Genomic DNA, 17,888 nt, shown 5'->3' with positions numbered 1-17,888 from the left:
TTTCTGGGTTTTATTAAATCATTCTACCAACCCGTCTGTTTGTGGATGGTAAACACTGGTGCGTATCGATTTAATACCCAATAATTCGTACAGTTTGCGTTGTGTTCATGACATAAATGTAGTGCCTTGATCAGTGAGGATTTCTTTCGGAATCACCATTCGGGAGATTATTCTGAAGAGTGCCTCCGCAACACTACGTGCTGAGATGTTGCGCAGAGGCACTACTTCCGGATATCGCGTTGCATAGTCCACCAGAACCAATACAAAGCGATTTTCGCATGCTGTCTGCTCTAATGGCCTGACGAGGTCCATACCAATTCTTTCGAAGGTGACCTCGATTAATGGAAGGGGGCGCAATGGCGCTCTTGGGGTAGCTGGTGGTTTCACCAGCTGACATTCACGGCATGCCGCACACCACCTGCGAACATCCCTGCGAATGCCCGGCCAATAGAAACGGGCCATTAGTCGGTTCAGTGTCTTTTCCTGGCCATCAGATTATAATGAGCCGTCTGGAATACAATTTCCCCATGTCTCCACAGTATTAACAACTGGGTTGTATCTTCTGGCCATGCCCATCCATCTTCATCGACCAGAAGAGTTGTTGCTATTGCTCAGGGCTGCGACCGACCCGCTGCAGGATGGTCTTCCTCAGATCGTCATACACCAGGGGACTTGCTGCTGGTAGTTGTTGCGCCGCAAGTTGAGCTTCCCCGGACAACAGTGGGATGAGTCTAGCCGCCCACTGAGCATGCGGCCAGCCCCAGATCTTGGCCACCCTCTCAAACAGATCCAAGAAGGCCTTGGGATCATCTTCTACCCCCATCTTCATGAGGGCGACCAGAGACATGGGGGCTGCTGGGTCTGGGGTCACGACCGGGGCTTTCTCCTGGTGCAGTAGACTCCAGATCACGTGCCGGTCCTCTGCTTGAGCTTGGAGCACCTCCTGAAATCGGCGATCCAGGTCCTAGCGTAGCTCCATCAGGGCCTGATGTTGCGCATGGTGCATACTGGCGAGGGACTTAATGACTTCCGCCAACTGCGAGGGCTCCATGCCGGCGTATTTCCTCCAATTCTCCCGGGGTTCGGCATCAGTGTAAGAGGTTCGTAGGGTGGGAAAGGAGGAAATGGGAAACTTGGGATTTCAACTCAAAGCTAGAACTTTAATTAAACAAACTCAAAGGGGCTTTTCAGAACAACACTTATCAGATCAGGTCAGAATTAAACACAGTCTTTTTCTCTAAGGTAGCTCCCTCTCCTCTTCTCTAGCGTGGTCCCTTTTTATCGCTCTCTCCAGTGCTTACCGCAATCAGAAACAGGTATTAGACATTATAGCGCTCAGGTGTGTGCACCCTAACCACTTTCTCTCTCTCCGGACGAACGCTTGACCACGCCTCCATTGCCATAATCGACTGCAGTCAGACTTTGTTATATGATTCGGGTCAAAGTGTTTCATGTCCAGAAAGCACAAAGAAACAGTATTTCATGCTTAAATACCTCCACCTGCATGCATTCACAGCACATCAGAAGCAGTGAAGGTTATTATCCAGTAAAGATGGAAATCTCAGATTTCACACAGAAGCGAGATCAAGAAGAGATTGAATGGATGAACGACACAACAGAAGTATGTAATGCAAAAGCCAGAACATCTCTCTGTAAAGACAACTCAAGATTACAGATAAACTTTATTCACTCTCACATGTTCATGAACTCATGCTACAAAACTACATTAAAACACAGTGGTGTTGTTACAGACATTGATGGATGGCATGCTGGTGATTGTATATTGTACATTAACTACAGTAGTGGTGTATGCCGTTAAATGATTCAGGTTTAATATACTACAATAAAATTTTTGGTTTCTGTAAATATACTTCATGCGAAAATGTACTGTAAAATGACTAATAACAACAAGAAACTAAAATTATACAAATGTGAGGGATTTCCATAATTTCCATTTCCCCATAAATTATAAGGTGATTCAATGCTTTTTCTTATAAAAAGTATTTTTCACCAATATTTCGTCACACTGTAAACCCTAATGTTGTCATTACTAGAAAAATCAAGTTGTTTTAATCGAACATTACAATAAATATCTGAAATACATAACTCAAATATCTTTGTTCCTTGAACTTACAGCATTTATCTTAAAAAATCTATAGATTTAAGAGTTCAAGTGTTAATAACATAAATGATTGAGTACAAAAGTGAAGCAATAGGGAATACCCATAATGTGCTTTCATTATTTAATTATGTTTCCTTGGTCAAAGGCATTTAAATAGTTGTTATTAAGAATTCATAGAGGTTTTAGCTCTTTTGTAGTATTATTTCTGTTGTTTGTTGCCATTAGTTGTTTGGTGTGATGTCACCATTGTGGTGATCTGTGTCCCCTTTGGTCAAGTTGGACCCTTGTCCTCATTTCTCCTTGTGCATGTGCAAATAATGTTTCGTACAAGTACTGTATATGTGTGCATTTAGTGATTGACCTAGTATTGGTTGTAATCTTCTTTTTTGAGCTGCGAAATTGAACTGAAGTATGAGTTAATTCAACTAAAATGATTAAGTAGAAACCACAATATTTATAAAGAAAATCTGAGTTAAATCTACTTGCATCTAGTTACCTGACATTAAATAGTTAAGTTAATTCTAAAAGCACATCAAATTATCATACTAGTTTTGGAGATGCCATTACTCAGTTCAATTGAGGGAATGAGTTTACTCAATTCAAATGAGTAAAGTCAACTTATTAGGATTTTTCAGTGCAAAAATTATAACGTAGTTTATACTTACCACTAAAACAATTTTATTTATTTTTTTACTATATTTTACTATATTAAATTACATGTTCAGTCTTTTATTTTTTTAATTATAGCATTTTTTTTATTTTTTATTTTTTATAATTGTAGCATTTACATTCTTTTCCTGTAAAACAAACAAACAAAAAAAAAAAATCCAGCGGGGTGTAAAGATTTCTTGCTCACAATATCAGCAGAACATCTTCAGTTTCTCATCAGTTTCTGTGTATAAATGCAGGATTGAGGCAGTTTTGTGGCTTTATTCTCCAGCAGTCTCAGATAAAAGGGGGTCAATAGATGAATGCCTGTTACTCCACTAATCACATCCAATGACTTTCTCACATCTCATTTACATAATCAAATAACCGCCTTGCACATTTTTTCCACACTCAAAACCCAACTTGCCTCGAACCCAAAGACACTTCTGTTCCACATCCTGTGGTGTGTGTTTTGGGGACGGAATTTTCAGTCTATATTCCCTCTGAAATCAACACAATAGCTTCCCAACATTTGCTGTAAAGCAATAATTCATCCCATAATGAAAATTCTATCATTATTACTCACCCTCATGTCGTTCAATACCCATATGCAGTTATGTTTTCTGTGTGCTACAAAAGCCGAATTGCTGAAGAATCTTTACGCAGCTCCTTTCTGAACAATAACAGTTCATAGTGACCACATCTGTCGAGCAGCACAAAAGTAGTCCATATGACTTGTGCAGTGTAGCTGAAGTGTTCTGAAACCATACAATAGGCGATGAACAAACTAAAAGTCATTATTCAGAGGTCAGGTTTGACGTTAATGTTTGGTCACAAGACATGCGAGAAACGATAACAGCATTCAGATTTAGAACGTCATGAGGGTGAGTAAATCATTTTCATTTTGGATGAACTACTCCTTTAAGCAATTCAGATCTCTGTAATCCATCACACCTTAGATAATCTCCCAGGTGCGAATCATAGTTCATGCTGACCCTTGACCTCTCCATGTGCACAAATGTGGAAAGGCCTGCAGTCATTGGCCGATCTGTCCTGCTGGTGTCTGATCTGAAAGTGGGTCAACAGACTCGCTGACCTTCATGTCTAGGACCACAAGAGGACGGCAGCAAGACAGAGACAAGGAATAATTAAAGAATCTCCTCATTTTAATATAAATGTTGTTATATTTAATTTTGTTATCACCGTACAATACGGTTCTATTCATTAACATTATTAAATGCATTTCTATATTTAATGTGCATTATCACATTGAGAATAAATATATTCATGCACAAGCTGACAAATGTGTCATTCAGAGGCTTTATATGGAGTTAGGATGAAAATAAGGTGCATTTCAAACTGTTCTGAGACCAGTGCAGACAGACAGCACACTGGAGGTTAAGTCATTCACTAAATAGGGAGCAAGGGAGCATCCTATAGCTCTCTAAAATCTGATCAAAAGTTCAGTTTCAGGCTGCAGATGATGTTTGGATCACTCAACATGTTTGACAGACATGTGACAATGATAATCAGTACATAGATTCAGAATTTATAATGTATCATTTTATTTTAACATGGTTGACAGTGATTGGATGATGCTGGACATTACTTTGAATCAGAATTATTAATTCATCTTTATAGAAAATAATCTGATGTGAGTATTTATTTATTGCTTTTCAATATTAAAGGAATTTTCACCCAAAAATTATACTTTTTTCCATCATTCACTCACCTTTATGCCATCATATGACTTTCTTTTGCAGAACACAAACAAAGATATTTTGATGGCGATATGAGGTGTTTCTATCCATTTAATTTAAGTCAATGGGGTCCAACACTTCTGTGGTAGACTCTGCCTTCCCTACCAATGAGGAAGCGAGAACCGGAGTGAACAGTCAACAGAACTTTAATTTCAAACTCAAATTTAAACAGTACAACGAAACATAGATGCACACACACAGACACATGCGTCTCTCTCTCTCTCTCTCTTCAGCTGGTGTCTCCGGCTCGTCCTTATCCCCCTCCTGGCAGATTAGGATGATTCAGCGCTGGGCATGCGTCCTCTCGGCCCGGCCACGCCCTCCTCCTCGTCACAACTTCCAAGCTCCAAAAAGAACATACATGTAACATAAAGGTAATCCATTTGGTGATGCTAGTGGAGCAGAAATTACTCAGTTCATCATTTATATTTCCCATATATTAGTTTTGGGAGATAACGTTTATTTACTGCTGACTAACACATAAGGTCACTGTTAATAACACAGCTCTGTTTACTGATGTAGCACATGCGTGTGGCCCTGTGTGCATGTAACTGGTCCTGCTCGACTCGCTCTGAGCGGGATTCGAACTGGCGTCTCCGGCATGGGAGGTGGGTGTGATAACAAGGAGGCTAAAGGCTAGAGTCAGTCGCTAGTGCACCTCTTGAGGCCAGAGGAGTTTGGTTTACACACCGCATAGCTACCTACCAGCTGTCTACCGTTACATGCATGCAATGACCGACAACAGGATGCGACAACAACAACAAGAACAACAACAGAGCAGAACAGTCCCTCTCCCTTTAAAAGCACACATCTTGAATTGCTTATTCTCATCAGCGCAGTGTTATTTGTGTTGCGGTGTGCTGTGAAGTGGTGGGTGTCTGGCTCCTGCCGGCTCCACCCGCTCATCATAAAGAGTGTCAGATGAGGAGAGAGGATGCCAGAGCTCAATTAGTGTGCCGTTCATTACATGATCTGTGGCCTCACTGCTCATTATGGAGCTTCTGATTAAACACTGCATCTACCAACCAATAGACAGGACTTTCCACGTAACCCTGGACTCACACATGGAGTACAGTAGAGCTCTGTTCCAAAACCTGTCAGCTGACTCGATGGCTACTGCCTATATAGGGAGCTACCATCTAAGGCATCATCCAAGCAACTCATAATACGCTACATAGTCAGCAACTCTCTTAAGTGCACAAGAGACTCATCTACACTTACAACTGATTCCAATACAGTTTGATATTAGCATGTTGCTAAGCTAATAGGCACACAAATGCATGACACACAGATATTGGGTGAAATACTCCATTGTTAATAAACTGAGCTATTTTTAGTGATACTTTTCAGTATTTCATAAAATACTAGTGGGGGAGAACAGGGCTTGATGTCATGAAAAATACACAGACAGCAACTGAGGTGAGCACACCTGAAGTTGAACTACTTTTGTGTTTTACTCCTGTTGTCATGCATTTAAAAAACTTGTCTTTGGAGTGTAGTTCATTTAAAAATTAATTTAGTTATTTTAAAGGTGCAGTATGTAAGATTCAGAAACACTTGTTATTAGTGACACCTGTGGCCGTTAAGTGAACTGCAGCCTGTTGCTCGTGCTCGCGCACACACTCCATAGGGATTCGAGCGAGCATCGACCAAAACAATGACGTAACGTACAAAGAGACTGAACGTGATTCAACGACATCATGCTGACAGATGAGATAGCATAATTAAAATTACACAGTTATGATTGTTTTTCTACAAACTTTGAGACTGTATATTATATTTGACTCTCCAGTGCTGGAACAGGGCTCATATAAAGTGTGGATATAGGTCTGACTATGAGAGACTGTAGTTTGAAGTAATCACTTTTCTTTGCATGATACATTGACTGCATTTATACGATAGCCTATGTCAGCGTTAGCTAGCTAGTCAGCTTTATCAATAGCTGTTAGCTAAATTTGGTGGATGATGACAGTAACTGTTTATAAAATAGACTGTACATTATAAATATGTTGACACAATTCAGTATTGATATGATCACAACTGTCATTTTGATATATCGATGCGCTATTGTTTTATAATAACAGAATATATATATTTTCTGTATAACCAAGTTACGTTACACTAATGAACGGAGCTTTCTGCATTATCTTGAACATTGTCTAGCATTCATTTCATGTGTTATTGTAGTTTAGCTAAAATGACACAGATCAATCCTTATGGCACTATATTTCACATGCTTTGCAGTTATGGAAGTTTACCTGTCCAATAAGAAGAACGCCAATTCAGGGTCAGTTTTGATCCCCAAAACTGAACGAAGGTCCCTCCAGGAATCAAATGTCCTGCCGATGTTCACTCTAGTTTTCACTCAACCACGATCATGTTCCCGCTTAGCCAGACAGGATTCAGTAGATAAATGTTTTTTTGGTTTACTCTGAGTTTGTGTAGGAGTCGGTGTTGTGCTGGGAGCCGGACGTTTGCTGGATTTCATCTCTAAGATAATGTTACCTAGTGTTGCAGTTTGTTGTCGCTGTTGAATAGTGAAAGAGAAGCACTGAGACTCTCGGGAGTGCACATAAACGTCACACACTTTGGATTTTCCCGGTAAAAGCGACCCGCTCCCTTCGCATGAAAATCAGTCTACAGGCTTTAATAGGCAACATAGGAAGTCCGGGAAGGGCTAGGTTGTGTTACAAGCCGTTCACACATTGCCAAAGAAAAGACGAATATTACATGAAAATTGTTACATATTGCACCTTTAAAAATATACAGAATTTTTCATATCAGCTAGCTGCGTAAATGACTAATATGTTTACATTCTAGTCTATAGTAGCATCTTATGATGTGTTGTTTATTGATTAACATTAGTTTACACACAAAATTGTAAAGTTTTAGGCTAAACATTTTCAGAATAAATTAGCAAAAACCAAGTGTAACTGGTCCTCCTTAATCCGCTCTATATTATGTTTAACAAGAGAATACATGTACTTTTTACGCTAAATTATTGTCGAAATTACGGTAAATTCTTTTAAAATAAAATAATCTTGTGTTCCCAGAATTCCCTGCGTGACCCATTACATTTCATTATATTTTATGTGAATAGTTATTTTTAATATCAGTTATGTACATTGGAGTGTTCTGTGTTTAGTTCATGTTTAGTGCATTATTTTAATTTCACGTGTTACCCTGATGGTGTTTAGTGTTTGTGTGAGTGACACTGAGCGCTGTCTCCACATGTTTATTGATCATTACTCTTGAAGAGCTACTACTGATGGACTTCATGTCATCATGTGCTCCTCTGTAATTATTACAGTAATTAATAAAACATTATAAAGTGAAAAGCTGATTTTTACAGTTTCAGGAGGTTAATATATTGTTTATCATTAATAATATAAATGGTAATGCACCGTAAAATATACAGGATCAAAATTGCATCCCGTAAAGCTTGAAACGGGGTTACCGTATTTTTACGGTAAATATCTGGCAACCACAGCTACCGGTAATTTACCGTAAATTTTATGGATTTTTTTTTTTTTTTTTACAGTGTAGGTACATATTATTATACATGTTGCCTGCATATCAGGCAGAAAATAAATGAGGAAATTACTGTATGCTTGCTCTTGAGTCGCTTAAATAATAACACATAAATATTTGGCATACTTTTGATGTTCCTTGATGAAAAATAAAGTGTCAAATTAATGAATAACTACTCATCTGAATAACACAACATGGGTGTCGTTTTAAAGACTTTACAATGCGTACAGGCAATATAACCAACTCTTACCAGGTGCTTTTTCATTTGCTGGTAAATTAGAAGTGTTCTGTTTCCATAACTTATGAAATATGTTTATTTACTGAACACATACTGTCAAATATACAGTCAAATCATCGTGCCAATCGGAAAATTCATGCGTAGCATACAAAACATATTATTTCATTCACATATCAAATTAATATCAAGACCTGGAGAAAAAAGCTTGTTGTGTTTCGCTTGTAACTTCATGAAACACAAACAGAATAAATAAACAGCAGATGCTCCTGATTGAGACCATTTCTTTAATGCTCACGAGTCCAAAAACAATGTGATGTGATGCATAGATATTAAAATATTCTTGGATAAAATGTGACACTACCTCAGACATCATTGATATCATCCTGGGAGGCGGTCTCTGGTTAAAATGGACCAATCACAGCTGTTGTGGTCTGCGTCGACACACAATTATAATTTTGCAGAGGTGCACGTCAGGCTATGCCGTAGGTTCATCGCAGAAGTATAAATCAGCCTTAAGGTTTACACAGACCTGCGGTCATAGTATGACGTCACCTGAAACAGGTCCATTTACAAATATGAGAAACCATTTGATGCATATGGTACTTTTTTTTTTTTTTTTACATAGAGAAAACATTATGTATTTGAGAAGAATTCCACTGTCATCTGCAAAATGACTAACATGTACAGTATTATGGTGCCAAAATAAGAGTTGTATGCAAGAATGAACCTGCTCTGACAGCAGGTCATTCTACCCCAATGAGCTTCAGCAGCTCTTCTGACCACACATGGAGAAGACAATTACCACGAGTCCCGGCACAACACCTGCCGCCCGACTCAAGAGGGGATCATGATGCTCTCACAGAGCACTCTCATTCCACACAATCAATTTACAAAGCCATCATTGGTCTGTAACACATTTCACAGCATCTGTAGTCAATCAGTGCATTGTGACTTATGAACCCTCTCAGGCACTGACCTCACTGCTGTCTGTGTTTTATATCACTGCTAATGTATAGAGGAACACATTGACCGTGGAAGAAGGACATTAGAGGCGGCATGTCTGGAAATATGTAAGAGGATCTTAAAGGGATAGTTCACCCAAAAATGAAAAATTCTCTCATCATTTACTCACCCTCATGCCATCCCAGATGTGTATGACTTTCTTTCTTCTGCAGAACACAAATGAAGATTAGCAGAATATTTCAGCTCTGTAGGTCCATACAATGCTAGTAAATGGTTACCAGAACTTTGAAGCTCCAAAAAGCACATAAATGCAGCATAAAAGTAATTCATATGACTCATATCTTCAGAAGTGATATGATAGGTGTGGGTGAGAAACAGATCAATATTTAAGTCCTTTTTCACTATAAATCTCCTCTTTAACTTTCACTTCCACATTCTTTTTCCTTTGTTTTTTGACTATTCACATTCTTTGTGCATATCGCCACTTACTGGTTGGGGCTGGTCAAAGTTGGAGATTTATAACAAAAAAACTGACTTAAATATTGATCTGTTTCTCACCCACACCTATCATATCACTTCTGAAGACATGGATTAAACCACTGGAGTCTTATGGATTACCTTTATGCTGCCTTTATGTGCTTTTTGGAGATTCAAAGTTCTGGTCACCATTCACTTGCATTGTATGAACCTACAGAGCTGAAATATTCTTCTAAAAATCTTCATTTGTGTTCTGCAGAAGAAAGAAATTCACACACATCTGGGATGGCATGAGGGTGAGTAAATGATGACAGAATTTTCATTTTTGGATGAACTGTACCTTTAAATGTCAAAAGGGCTTGTGATATTACAGTCTGTTGAATCATTGCGGCAGCAGCCTTCAGTTGTCACACACAGTCATGGTGGTTTCCAGAAGGTAGAAGAGAAGGTCTTTTGTTTAGTTCAGCAATCATGACAAAATTCAGCAATACTGGAAACTTTTGAAGCCTGGACAGACTGATGAATAGACGTGACTAAGCTACAGTAAGTATGAGCTTAAACAATACTGCGTCTGCCATAAAATGACAAGGTGTTCACATCTTCAGGGACACATTACAGTAACTATCTGTGGAGAACAGGGAAACAAAAGGTGTGTGTGTGTTTGTGTGTGTGAGTTTATGTGTGTGTGTGTGTGTGTGTGAGTGTGTGTTTGTGTGTGTGTTTCTGTAAGTGTGTGTGTGTGTGTGTGAGTGTGTGTGTGTGTGAGTGTGTGTGTGTGAGTGTGTGTGTGTCTGTGTGTGTTTGTGTGTTAGTGTGCGTGTGTGTGTGTGACTGTGTGTGTTTGAGTGTGTTTATGTGTGTGTGTGTGTGAGTGTGTGTGAGACTGTGTGTGTGTGTGTGTGTTTGAGTGCGTTTATGTGTGTGTGTGTGAGTGTGTGTGTGTGTGTGTGTGAGTGTGTGTGTGACTGTGTGTGTGTGAGTGTGTGTGTGTGTGAGTGTGTTTGTGTGTGTGTGTGTGTGTGTGTGTGAGTGTGCATGTGTGTGTGTGTGTGTGTGTGAGTGTGTGTGTGTGTGTGTGTGTGAGTGTGTGTGTGACTGTGTGTATGTGTGTGTGAGTGTGTGTGTGTGTGTGTGTGTGAGTGTGTGTGTGTGTGTGTGTGTGTGTGTGTGTGTGTGTGTGTGTGGGCAGGTTTATGTGGTTTACGAGAACTTTTTTTAGGTTATAAACTGGTAATTACAAGGGTATTATGCTATAAATGTGGTTTGAGGACATTTCTAGTGTCCCCATAATTCAAATCACTTAAACATACTAAACAATGTTTTATTGAAAATGTAAAAATGCAGAAAGTTTTTTGTGAGGGTTAAGTTTAGGGGTAGGGTTAGGGTTAGGGGATAGAATCTATAGTTCATACAGTATAAAAATCATTATGTCTATGGAGAGTCCTCATAATGATAGCTGCACCAACATGTGTGTGTGTGTGTGTGTGTGTGTGTGTGTGTGTGTGAGAGAGTGTGAGTGTGTGTGTGTGTGTGTGTGTGTGTGTGTGTGTGGTTTAGGGGTAGGGTTAGGGTTAGGGGATAGAATCTATAGTTTGTACAGTATAAAAATCATTATGTCTATGGAGTGTCCTCTAAATGATAGCTGCACCAACATGTGTAAGTGTGTGTGTGTGGGTGTGTGTGTCCGTGTGTGTGTGTGTTGTGTGTGAGTGTGTGTGTGTGGGTGTGGGATGAGCGCATCTGGGGCCCTGAGCAAATCACAAACACATTCATTCACATGTATTTGAGTGGGAACCTCCTCTCACATCAGCACGTCTGAGGAAACAGCATTAACAGACGATCCTGAGCATTACAGCCGCAGTGATGAGTGTACACGATGATAGAAAGAAGAAAAGCAGAGCTTTATGTGCTGTTGGACAATAGTGAGACACTGCTGGGCAGGAAACGGGCCATCAGCCCGACTCGGGCTCACCCTCGGATGATGTTCTCCTGTCGGACAGTCACATCCATCCACTCTCGCACACTCTGCTTTCAATTTACACATGGTTGGGAGATAGCGACTGATGTGAATTGCCAGACAAATTGTTCCTTTGAAAGAGAATGCTCTCAGGCAAAAAGTGTGATTGATTTTGCTCTTACTTTGACAAAGCTCTATTAAGATCTAAGGCTTGATAATTAGCCAGCAGGATATTGCTCCATTCGAAGTTTGTTTCTGAGATGGAACTGTGCATTCCTCATACGAATAGACCCACAGGAGTGATGAACTGCACAGCACAGATGAGCTATTGCTATCTCCTTCACAACAATGTGTGTCTGCATGCAAACAACCTGTAGATGGCTTTATCTGTGGAGAAGATAATGCATCACATTTAAATCATTTATAGAGATAGAGCTTAAAGAATAAGACTTCTCAAGCATGTCTTTCTGATGCACAGTGAATAGATTATTAACTAATGAACGCATTCTCAACTGAATTGCATTAAATGAATACATATTTCATGATTGAAGATTTGAATCTAACACTCTGTTTAATAGTTTATCCTCGTGTTGCTCAAGGGAATAGTGATAGCAATATCAGGGTCATGGGTTTGATTCCAACCTGATTCTCAGGAAATTCAACTTATAAAAGTGCATCTCTTGTATATAAGAACTTAAGTTGCTTTGGATAAAAACATCTGCCAAATAAAAGAATGTAAATGCATACAGAAGTTGAAATACTGTAAGTCATACAGTGTGACATGCTATACTATATAAAACTATTTTAAACAGCATTTTGATAATTGTTTTATAAATATTATGCATGTGACAGTAAAGACAGTTAAAAATGCATTTGTCACTGTAGGACTATTTAAAATGAGCTAGTGAAGGGAAAAAGGTAATTAAAAATGGTGAGAAAATCTTAAATGAGATTGTGACCAGTCACAGCACCTAAAATACACACTTTCTCTTATACAGGTGTTTCTTCAGCTTTGAGCAAATCCGTGTCTCAGGGGTTGATTTTTATTCTAAAACCAACTCATTTTGGTGTATTTCTTCCATTTTAATATTTTGGCCATATTAAAACTGACATGGAAACTTCTGACCAGGCCTTCATCATTTATTTTTGCTACTTTTCAAATTTCTTGTATATATAGATTTGACTGTTTTAGTCTTGTCCCAGACCCAGACTTTCAAAATTAAACTATGAAAATACATGATAAAAATACAAATTATTACATGTTTAAAACTCTGATCATCTAAACAAGTGTGAAATAAACAGAAACCATTTCTATATTTATAATGTAAAAAGGATTTCTATAATTTTTTCCAACATATGATATAAATCTCCTGTGATGCATGAACACACACTGATGGACATTGTACAAATTAAAGGAACTAATGAGCATGTGACAAGTGTTTTAACGAGTCCACAGTGCTAAAAGCTGAAAAATTGAAACAGCCATATATATTAACCTAACATTTTAATTAAAAAAAAGTCCATGAACATGTTGTGAATACCTAAACACCCAAACCATAAATCTCTCACAGTCTATTGATATAGCCTCAAAATCTCAGAGTTTTAATCTCTAAATGATCACAAGATAAAAAATGACCATCCAAACATAAACAGCTGAATCACAGGAAACACATCAGTGACTGCAAGTTCTCTCCCAAAACAATTAACGCTCACAACAGGAAAAGCCACACACCCTACCCACAATGATATGATTTCAAAAATACACTGCCAAAAGAGCTCATCAAATCCTGAGAGATGTGTATCTGTGATTCAGAGCGATTCATCATCCTGTTGCTCAACTCTCTGATTGTTCCAGCAGAGAACATGTTCTGTCCTCCCATTGGGTCAATTAAGAATATAAGATCAGCATTAATAACCTGAGGGAGTCTCGATTTCCTCCCAGCAGGACTGAGCACACCTCAGGGGTAACACATTAAAATACTGTTCCTTCATTAATAGGTAACTCTGCAGGATTAATGCAGGACAAATGAGTAGTACTTCTTTAACACTTAAGTCACTACTATTAACTAATATGGAAACATAATTAACTAATCAGTAAGTAATTACAAACTGATGACTGTGGTAGTTTACTATTAGCTAATAAATAATTACTGAATTTGATTTGCCTTATTGAGCACTAATAACTAACTATGGCTACATTAAAATAACTACTAAATAATTATTCATCGCCACATTAACTCCTTAAAATACAATACCTAAAATGTGAATTACTGAATATTTTTATTGCCAAAATGAAAATGCCTCTTCAGAGAAGCATGATTGAGCCTCTGTTTTCTTCAGGACAGAACTGGATCAACTTATGAATGTTATCTGATGAAGGTCCTGAGGGTGGCTGAAACGTCATGTATTTTTGACAAATAAAGTTGGAGCTCTGACTTTGCTTAAAGAGTGAGTGTTGCATCTCTTTCTTTTGAAAGTATCAACTTATGAATGTAACATAAAAACTGGCTGGTATCTGAATATGGGTCAATGACAAATAAGGATGTCAGAGATGTTGTATAGAAACATCTTTTAAAAATCTAGTTTAAAGGTTTGAAACATTTTTTTGATGACAAATACAGCATTTTTCAATTAATTTTTGAGTCAAAGTATATGTTTGAATATGTTTATCATAGAGTAGGTATATTCCAGTCATTTTCTATATTTAGCAGTTTTATAAATTATAGATGAATAGAATAATCAAAATCGTAAAACTACAAGTCCATCAAGCCTCTAATCCAATCAGCATTCGCGATACTGGATGCTGGAACTAAGGAAGTGGGCGGGGCTGAAGCGAGGAAAAGTCAGAACGCGGTTCTTCTGTGTTGATCCGAGCTCACGCCGCTTTGCCCGAACGTGCGCTGTGATAACACATACATGCAGTTAAGACATGTTCAGATCAAAAACAGGCAAAGAAGACAGGAAAAATATATTCTAGAAGCATTTTAGTGGAAGGACACAGACAGGTGCAATCAGCCTCGGAGAAGTGTCATTGTCCGGTGACTTTAGGAGATCAGCACACTTTCTGTTGACACTTTATTTTTCCATTCATCTTGCTTTTTTAATTTGCATTGAAAGGTAATGCATTGAAAGCCAACTGTGTAGTTAAAGATAACACTATTCGCTGCATATTGAACTTGTAGAAGGCCTCCAGTAATCATTCACGCACACAGTCTGCGTAGTAGGCTGCAACTGTAAGAAACTTTAAAGCATAATATCCTGCTATAGGTTTGACAAAAGATATTAAAAAGCAGTAGTGTTTATTATTAATTTTATGTTCAGCACATTTAATGTCATGGAAAGACATTTTGAATTTGTTTACATGTTTATGTAACTGATTTATGTATATGACTAAATAAATTGTAGAACCAAATACTTGAGTATTCAATATTATCTGACAAGTAACACCTCAGTTACTTTTAATGGTTTATAATGCGTTTTCACTTTAGAATACTATTCAAGATCATTAGTCATTCTTTCAAAAGGTTGTAGTAACACTTTAGTCATTACTAGGGTGTAACCATGATCTTCACTTTGGAGTACTGTTCCAAATGGTCAATAAATCCTTTAGAATGATGTAGTAACAGTTTAGTCATTACTAGGGGGTTACCATGATATCCACTTTGGAATACTGTTCCAAATACTCAATGACTCATTGAGAAGGATGTAGTAACACTTTAGTCATTACTAGGGGGTTACCATGTTCTTCACTTTGGAATACTGCTCCAAATGGTCAATAACTACTTTAGAAGGTTGTTGCAACACTTTAGTCATTACTTGGGGGTTACCATGATCTTCACTTTAGAATACTGCTCCAAATGGTCAATGACTCCTTTAGAAGGATGTGGTAACACTTTAGTCATTACTAGGGGGTTACCACGATCTTCTCTTTGGAATACTGTTCCAAATGGTCAATAACTACTTTAGAAGGTTGTAGCAACGCTTTAGTCATTACTAAGGGGTTACCATGATCTTCACTTTTGGAATACTGTTCCAAATGGTCAATAACTAGTTTAGAAGTTTGTAATAACACCTTTGTCATTACTAGGGAGTTACCATGATCTTCACTTTAGAATACTGCTCCAAACGGTCAATAACTCCTTTAGAAGGATGTAGTAACTCTTTAGTCATTATTAGGAGGTTACCATGATCTCCACTTTAGAATAATGCTCCAAATGGTCAATAACTCCTTTAGAAGGATGTAGTAACTCTTTAGTAATTACTAGGGGGTTACCATGATCTTCACTTTAGAATACTGCTCCAAATGGTCAATAACTCCTTTAGAAGGATGTGGTAACACTTCAGTCATTACTAAGGAATTACCATGATTTTCACTTTGGAATACTGTTCCAAATGGTCAATAACTCATTTAGAAGGTTGTAGTAACACTTTAGTCATTACTAGGGGGTTACCATGATCTTCACTTTGGAATACTGTTCCAAATGGTCAATAATTCCTTTAGAAGGATGTGGTAACACTTTAGTCATTACTTGGGTGTTACCATGATCTTCACTTTAGAATAATGCTCCAAATGGTCAATAACTCCTTTAGAAGGATGTAGTAACAGTTTAGTCATTACTAGGGGGTTACCATGATCTTCTCTTTGAAATACTGTTCCAAATGGTCAATAACTACTTTAGAAGGTTGTAGCAACACTTTAGTCATTACTAGGGGGTTACCATGATCTTCACTTTTGGAATACTGTTCCAAATGGTCAATAACTACTTTAGAAGGTTGTAGCAACACTTTAGTCATTACTAGTCGGTTACCATGATCTTCACTTTAGAATACTGTTCCAAATGGTCAATAACTCCATTAGAAGGATGTGGTAACACTTTAATCATTACTAGGGGGTTACCACGATCTTCACTTTTGGAATACTGTTCCAAATGGTCAATAACTACTTTGAAGGCTGTAGCAACACTTTAGTCATTACTAGGGGGTTACCATGATCTTCACTTTTGGAATACTGTTCCAAATGGTCAATAACTACTTTGAAGGTTGTAGCAACACTTTAGTCATTACTAGGGGGTTACCACGATCTTCTCTTTGGAATACTGTTCCAAATGGTCAATAACTACTTTAGAAGGTTGTAGCAACACTTTAGTCATTACTAGGGGGTTACCATGATCTTCACTTTTGGAATACTGTTCCAAATGGTCAATAACTACTTTAGAAGGTTGTAGCAACACTTTAGTCATTACTAGGGGGTTACCATGATCTTCACTTTAGAATACTGCTCCAAATGGTCAATAACTACTTTAGAAGGTTGTAGCAACACTTTAGTCATTACTAGGGGGTTACCATGATCTTAACTTTAGAATACTATTCCAAATGGTCAATAACTCCATTAGAAGGATGTGGTAACACTTTAATCATTACTAGGGGGTTACCACGATCTTCACTTTTGGAATACTGTTCCAAATGGTCAATAACTACTTTAGAAGGTTGTAGCAACACTTTAGTCATTACTAGGGGGTTACCATGATCTTCACTTTAGAATACTGTTCCAAATGGTCAATAACTCCATTAGAAGGATGTAGCAACACTTTAGTCATTACTAGGGGGTTACCACGATCTTCACTTTTGGAATACTGTTCCAAATGGTCAATAACTACTTTGAAGGTTGTAGCAACACTTTAGTCATTACTAGGGGGTTACCATGATCTTCACTTTTGGAATACTGTTCCAAATGGTCAATAACTACTTTAGAAGGTTGTAGCAACACTTTAGTCATTACTAGGGGGTTACCACGATCTTCTCTTTGGAATACTGTTCCAAATGGTCAATAACTACTTTAGAAGGTTGTAGCAACACTTTAGTCATTACTAGGGGGTTACCATGATCTTCACTTTTGGAATACTGTTCCAAATGGTCAATAACTACTTTAGAAGGTTGTAGCAACACTTTAGTCATTACTAGGGGGTTACCATGATCTTCACTTTAGAATACTGCTCCAAATGGTCAATAACTACTTTAGAAGGTTGTAGCAACACTTTAGTCATTACTAGGGGGTTACCATGATCTTCACTTTAGAATACTGCTCCAAATGGTCAATAACTCCATTAGAAGGATGTGGTAACACTTTAGTCATTACTAGGGGTTTACCATGATCTTCACTTTAGAATACTGTTCCAAATGGTCAATAATTCC

General features: G+C 38.0%; 1 pseudogene; it reads right to left on the bottom strand.

Moving 5' to 3' along the window:
- Positions 1-604: 604 nt before the first annotated feature.
- The window catches only part of LOC127417131 (uncharacterized), a 60,302-nt pseudogene continuing 43,018 nt past the window's right edge, over positions 605-17,888 (bottom strand).

This window comes from Myxocyprinus asiaticus, chromosome 26 (assembly GCF_019703515.2).
Source record: "Myxocyprinus asiaticus isolate MX2 ecotype Aquarium Trade chromosome 26, UBuf_Myxa_2, whole genome shotgun sequence".
Classification (NCBI taxonomy): domain Eukaryota; kingdom Metazoa; phylum Chordata; class Actinopteri; order Cypriniformes; family Catostomidae; genus Myxocyprinus; species Myxocyprinus asiaticus.
The sequence above is the reverse complement of the archived record's forward strand: the minus strand, read 5'-3'. Positions and strand labels throughout refer to the sequence as shown.